General features: G+C 33.0%; 1 long non-coding RNA gene across 1 annotated transcript; it reads right to left on the bottom strand.

Moving 5' to 3' along the window:
* Window positions 1-525: 525 nt before the first annotated feature.
* On the bottom strand, window positions 526-1,779 carry LOC142614578 (uncharacterized). The gene is made up of 2 exons (XR_012840474.1): window positions 812-1,779; window positions 526-718 (listed from the first exon to the last, which is right to left on the bottom strand). It is a non-coding gene; the product is annotated as an uncharacterized LOC142614578 (long non-coding RNA).
* Window positions 1,780-7,663: the final 5,884 nt, after the last annotated feature.

The raw sequence follows: 7,663 nt of genomic DNA, 5'->3' as shown, positions 1-7,663 counted from the left end.
ATCAAAGGAACACAATTAAAAACACAAAACCACAGCAGAGAAACAGCTTCACATACAAAAAAATATTAAGGAACAAATATCCCTAACACGAGTTGACTCATTTGTATATTATCAATTTTACTTACTGTTTGGAATAGAAAAATTGAAATCCACATATATCATTATCATTTTTTAACTTTGTAATTATATTTCTATGACCAGATTGGATTTGGTCACATGAATACATCATTCTTTATGATTTTTTCAAGTAAAAGGAAAATATTGTATAGGAAAATTAAGGCTATAGAATGCATCTTCTTGGGGGAGACTTTTCGTTTCCCATATATTCATGTATCGAGTTTAAGTCTTAAAGACTCGAGATTGCTTAAGAAACTCAAGCCTTTAAGCAAGCCTTTAAGACTGAGTACAGGACCGAGTTCTAGTGATTCATATATAGAACTCATTCACAATATGTTATCTGCAAAAAAAAAAAAAAAAAAAAAAAAAAATTTATATATTCATCAAGACAAGATTAACTCCGACATAAAGATGCAACAACTTGCTCTGTGATTTGATTATACAATAGCAACAATATAAGGCAAAAATAATGTCATAGTCATGACTCATGACAAGTCTATTCCATAGTCCATACTTCAACATATTTTTTCCTAGGGCCAAACCTAATTCTTGCATTCCCTAAGGCGGCCAAACCTGATTCTTGCATTCCCTAAGGCCAAAACTGCAATTGACCAGTTGGAATAAAAAAAAGAGTTATTAATTAGACATGGTGTAGGAGGTTTTGCCAGGGCAGTCCAAGATTTCCCTGACTTACCATTCCAAGGGTCTAATAGGAGCATAGTAAACTTTTGAGAGCTCCTGCAATCTGGTGCATTTCTCAATCTGACGAATCACCTTTAAGACTGCATAACATGCATATAAAATAGCTTAACATCACTTTAAAGTTTCTAACAGATAATTTACAAATATCTCCTATGCATTTCCAAAATTAAAAATAAAATAAAATATATTTAAAAATCTAATATGTAGAGATCAATGTTAAGATTATACACACTCCAAGTTTAAACCAAGGAACATATTAACAAATCAATTTTCACATTAAGAAAATCAATTGGTTATCACCAGGAATATGATGACAAAGAAGATCCTTCACAAAGCAAAACCCAAGTTATTAAACTTTGAATCAAAACTTCAACGACTAAAGCACAATTTACTGTCAAACTACCTGCCAAGTTGGGGAAACTTAGACACAAAGCTTGAGAATACACACACACACACACACACACACACATATCTATGGGAAGACAGATCATAATTGGGATCCTAAAGTTGACAGAACTATAACGTTGCAAACTTCTTTTTTTTGAGAAGCCAACCTGGAAGTCTAGGAAGGAAATTTATTAAAAAATAACAGCAATAATGTGACGAAATGAAGATTGTTCAAATTTTTAGGTCCAAGAATGGTTTGGTTTTTGGAAATTAAATTCAATGAAATGGAATTTGATGACTTCAATTATATATGTCACCACAAGGGCATACATTCTTTGCCAAAAATATGCATTCCTACAAAATGGAAAGTGAGTTCCTACTCCTTTGGGATGATTCTTTGAAATTCGCAGAATATACCTAATCTACTTCCCACATTACACAATTTCTACAATAAAAAATAAAATAGCCTACAATGTCTCATCTTACAACCGCCAATGACACATAACCCTGTGCATCAAAATCAAGCACCAAGACATTTTATTCCTCTATTTGCATTCCATGGGAACAAACTTAACTAATCTCCTCTAATTTAACCATATATATACACAGAACTACGACGAGAATGTAGAAATCACAAGAAATTATAAATTATAACATTGAGAGGAAATAAATAAAAATAAATAATATATACGAACAGAGTAAACTAATAATACAAACCTAAAAGGAAAAAAATTGGTTGGATCTGTTGCTCATACAAAAGCTTGATGATTGTTTTGGCATGGAAAATTGTTTTTGGACCTATAATTAGGTCAGGTGCTAATGAATAACTAGCATTAGTAAGTTAGTACTCTCTCGAGAACTTGTAAACATTATGTCAAAAGAGCAAAAAGCAAGTGACTTTAGGATATAATTTAAAATAACCATAATGGGACTAAATCCTTTCTACCATACTTCCATTTGTGGATTAAGGAAGGGTGCTTGCCAATGGTCATATATAGCGGATGCTGATATGACAAGGAATGAACCAAATTTGACGGCTGGGAACTTGAACTCTGCACATTAAAGTAAAAAAAAATAAATTAATGCAGCCACTATATGAACAACTAACTATATAGGCAAGAGGAAAGGTATTTAGGGATGGCTAAAGCAAAACCTAGCTGCCAGGAACAGTATTTGGGGTAGACAACTGGTTACTTCCACCTTTTTCTTTCTTTGAACTTTTCTCATGACAACTCTTGATCTGATGTTTACCACCAGGAGCATAATCCTTTTCTTCAGCCCATTTAAATTAGGTTGTTCAAATTATCTACAATAATTAATTCATTATTGCCATCTTTATCTTTAAGTACATTTGCATCTTCAATATCCTTTGCATCGAATAAAGGAATGAAGGGTTCTTAGCTTGTTGCTTCTGAAAATAAATCAGCAAGCCTCCTGCATTTTCCTCTGTCATAGCATTTCTCCTCCTTGAACACAAATAGTTGTTATAATCTAATAAAAGATAACCCAAATTTTCTTGAACCTCTACTTGACTACTCATAAAGTTTCTGTTGAATCCCATACTTACAGGCCATATCCACTTCAATGGCTTGGGTAGCAGTTACTTTTCTTTGTGAGGGCAACATGTGAGCTTGTTCATGAGGTACAAGATCATGATTATGCTCCTTTTAAAAGCCCACAAAGGGAGAACTGTTGGGTGACTTTGCTTAAAAACCAAAACTTAAGTTTGACTCTCCTGGACTTCCAAAGTATTTGATTTGCGGGCTATTACATTTGTGTGTGCAGGGATAAATGTACAAACTATAAAGGTGGGCATCTTTCAAATTTGCTTAAGAGCAAGTTGAACTGTATGCTTAATTTGTAATTGTGTATGGCATGTCCAAGCTAAAACATAGTTGCCACATTGTCATAGAAAGAAGCATTTAATTTTTGATAGGTAGAAAGAAGAACTTGAATTATATTTTAGATTTGTTTATCTCTCATATTAGAAGCTCTTAATCTATTGAATAGAGCCCCAAGTTATTATAAAGACTCATCATTGTATGTAATTTATAGCTTGAAGATTTAATATTATATAGATTACAGTACAAGATGTTGAAACCACATATATGAGAGGAAAACAAAAGATAGGATGGATAGACAAGATAACTAGCAATGGTGAAACATACTTTCAGGACGAATTTCTCACCAAGCGTGCCTTAAAAAATAAAATCAAATCCAAAATTAGAAATTTGAAACTACAATGCTTTAAGTTGATGATACTTACATATTTGGCACCGAAATACGAAACCAGTACAAGAGGAATAAAACTAATTTGTCAAAACAGTCGCCTTTCAAGTCTCTCTCCTTGAGACATGGTTTTTGGGAACAAAATTTTCAGCAAGCTCGATGAAGGAATAGGTAGTGAGGGCATACGAGGAAATTGAAAGGCGAAATACCCAAAACAAATTAACCCAAAAATTAAAAATAAATGCACAAATCTTACACAAAACCTAGAATATGAAATACTGAATCAAATCTAACCAAAAGTAAAACCCAAATCAAATAAAAAGAAACACAGTTTCTCAATTGCCCATAAAAATTCTTACTGATAGTAATGGTGGAAGGTTTGCGGTGGCGGCTGTTGTGTAGTAGAGATAGGCATCAGCTGTGGCACATCGCCTCTCAAGGTTCTCTTTCAACAGAACTTGAGACCTCTTCGATTTTTTGTTTTTTTTTTGTTTTTTGTTTTTATACGCTAACCAGATTAGCCGGTAACTTGTATCCACACTAAAATTAATTAACGACCAGGATTAAAGGGAAGTAATATGAAAGGTTAAGATTAGAGTGGGTACCGTACCCCAAAAATAAAGAGAAGGGTATAGTAGAATGACCCCCTAAACTCATGTTTTAAAAAAAATTCACTTTTTTTTTTAAAACCTATAAGTCTATACTTTTTATGGAAAGAAAAAAAAAAAAAACTGCTCCCAATTAGAAATATAATTAATTTAAAAAAAAATCATGCAGTTTGCTTTTTGCTACTGATGTATCATGATACTTTCATGGTAGCGAAAAAGAAGGAAACCACTTCACCACTCTCACTCTCCCTATTACGATCACTTTCTCAAAACACAAAAGTGCAAGCAATCAATTCCTATCCAAAACAAATTAAGAACAAGATGCCAACTTCCTTAGTTAAATTCTTCTTCTACATTCTCTACTCCCTTTCCTTCACAGGTACACTCCTTTCTCTCACAACATGGTAGTCTTTAAAACCCTTCAAATATGTATAGTATAGTTGAAAAACTTACATCGTTGCCTGTTGTTAACTTTGTTTTGCAGATGAGACACATATGGCCTGGACTAAGCTGCACCCAACAACAGGAATCCCTTAGGTTGCTTTCAAGATAAGATTTCTAATAAAAAAAGTCTTGAATCCTATGAGACCGTATGAATCACCAAAACAACTCCTTATTTCTTTGAGAAATTCTCTCCAACACATTTGTCTAGGAATATTCTCTCGAGTTACATCTAGTTGTAGGCTTCCTAGCATGTCCCTCCTATTTATGTGCATCATTGCAAACGTTACATTCATTTCGGAAGTGGGGAAGGTTAAATATTGCCACGACAATCTTTTTGATATTCATTTCTATCATTTGTTTATAAAAATAAAAATAAAAAATTTAATTCTCTTCAAATACAAGTCTACAACTACAACCTATAAATTCTTTATTTATTATTATTTATAATTAAAACCCAATTCAATTTCCATCTATTGTTGTAACTTTTGGATCATTTACACTCCGAATGTAAAGGACTGTCAAGATGAGTTTGAAAATCCTTTTCAGTCAAGCTACTCGTGCACACACGAGCTTTTTACCAAACAACCCAAAGGAAAAAAATTAAGATTGTGGCAAAGCAAACCAGGATATCATTGATCCCATTCCCATATGATATCATCACAATTAATCACGACTAAATTTTCTTAAAAATTATATATAAAAAAAATTTGTAAAAAATACATATTCAAAAAATGATAAAAATGAAATATTTTTATCAATACTAATTAAGAAATGATAAAAATAAGATACTGTCAAAAAGTTGTGTTTTTATACTTTCTAATAAAAAAAAATTAAATTGAAGTTGCTCCATCTTTTGCTCAACGAGGCCTTCAGAAATGTTGATCTTTTATATCCCACTCCTTTGAAATGCAACAAATAACGTAATTATCCTGTAACAACAACAAAAATGATGAGATTTAGCCGAATACGTTTAAAATGAAAACCATACGATGATTAATTAAAAAGGGAAAAAAATGTGTGATATAACAATTGTCTCAAGAAACAAAGCACGGATGTTAAGCAAAGAAGGTAATTTATAAAATACAAAATTTGAATTAAAAGAACATTCAGTAAATTTGGTCCCAGAATATGTTAAATTTCACACTAATATTTGCGTGCAGTAAAGAAGCCATGGTGTTTTTCTCTCACACACATTAATCTGATCCAATAATAACTTTGAACAATATGCAACATTAGGCAAGCGTCATTAAAAACCAAAATTGGGTCACCATTAGTGCAAACCAAATAAAATGGGTGCTAATTAGTATTAGAGTAACAATTAATATTGATTATCAAAAAGTAACAATTAATATCACACAGTGTGTCCAACAGTCCCAGACCACAAATTGGACAACAACAACTACATTCCATAACCCCCAGAGTCCACTAACAAGTAAAATCATGGAGTTACAAACAAACATTAGTTAAAGTTAAACCCCCAAAATTAAAAATTGGCCACTTGAAAAAACAGGTCAAAACCTCAACTGGTAGAGTCACATAAATTCAGTGACTGAGATCTAAGTTACAAATCAATAAATTAAGGAAACCCCATTTTAGTACATGACCCAAAAATCATAATCCTGTCCTAAATTTATTAACTTGGAGACAGATACAATACCCATATATATAGACACAGAGAGAGGTTTCAAAGAAAATCAAGAAACAGAGCATCAAGAAAATCAAGAAACAGAGCATTAGAAAGGATATTAAAAAAAAATCAGGAAAATCAAGAGTCTTACATGATTAGCCGTGTTTCCATACACTCCGTCGAGCCGGAATTCATGCATGGTCCATCTTCCCATGCCGTTGAAGCCATTCTTGGCGACGAAAGTGAAACATCTCTTTGACCCATATTGTGTTTCGTTAAGAAAAAGTTGTTCATCCTTCTGACATCTCCAAGTTCCACAGTGTGTAGATCTCTCAAGTCGCTTCCCTTTGGGATTCTTCTTCTTCAGTTTTGCGTAAAAATAGAGACGCTCCATATGAGTACAGTTGTAGCTTTAGTCTACAACCAAGTTTGTTGCTAAATTTTGTCCAAAGTTTAATTATGTTAGGGCCTAAAAAAAATTAGGTTGGTCACAAATTTTTTTTAAGATAAGAAAATCATAAAATTTTTAAATCTCAATTTTTTTTTTCTAAGTTAGGGTGGTCAGTTCAGGTGGTCTTGTGACCACCCTGGACTCAATGCGGAGCCGCTAATGTAAGTGAGACTTGTAAAGCAAAGCAAGACTAGTCTCTACAATATATGCCTATACTTTTTCTTAGAAATATGATCGACATTTTATTTGAGGTTGTACTAGTGTCGTATTGGTGTCATACTCTTATTGTATCGGTGTTATGCCCGCCATGTCATATTATATTTTTTTCAAAAATTGCTCACGTACCCATGTTGTATCCAAACTCGTAATTATCTCCATGCTTCCTTGGTTGAGGAATATGAGGGCATGGGTAGAACAGTAAGATTAAAACTCAGTGTTAGTGTATTCACCACACCATCAGTTCCTAGAATTTGGATTTTAGTAGAGAATTGAGTTTCAATTAGAGTTTTAAAAATGCACAAATATCCATGAGTCAATCCACAAATATCACATAATACCTAAAACTAAGAGGAGAAGTAATGGGTTCAGGACACCAAACATCACTGTGAATCAATTCAGAGGGAAAATTGATGACATTTCATGTTTGTTCAGTGGGATTCTGGGCATCTTTGCACTTGCACAATATTTACTAGTGGAACAAACAATACCAACATGAGACAAAGACACAAATTCATGTACATTGATCAAAGCAGAATGCAAAGTCTTAGAACTAGGATGACCAAATCAATTGTGCCACAATAAGAATTGATTTTGAGTAGTAGAATTACAAACTATTATGCTTAGGTGAGGTGCTGTAAGTAGAATATGCAGTAAAAGAGTTCAAAGAAGCAACTGAAGGAATTGACTAGCTCCATCCTTACTCGGGCCTTTGTAAACGATTCTCCCTAAAGGTAAATCCGGAATTGATAACTGATAACTGATAACCAATAACCATTTATTTTGATTGCACAACTTATTAATAGACAAAAGATTAGAAGCTAAGTAAGGTAAGCTAAGTATGTTTTTCAGGAGAAACTTATGAGTATGAAACTCACCATT

Source organism: Castanea sativa, chromosome 11 (genome assembly GCF_040712315.1).
Source record: "Castanea sativa cultivar Marrone di Chiusa Pesio chromosome 11, ASM4071231v1".
NCBI classification, from domain to species: domain Eukaryota; kingdom Viridiplantae; phylum Streptophyta; class Magnoliopsida; order Fagales; family Fagaceae; genus Castanea; species Castanea sativa.
This window is presented reverse-complemented; position numbering and strand designations above follow the sequence as displayed.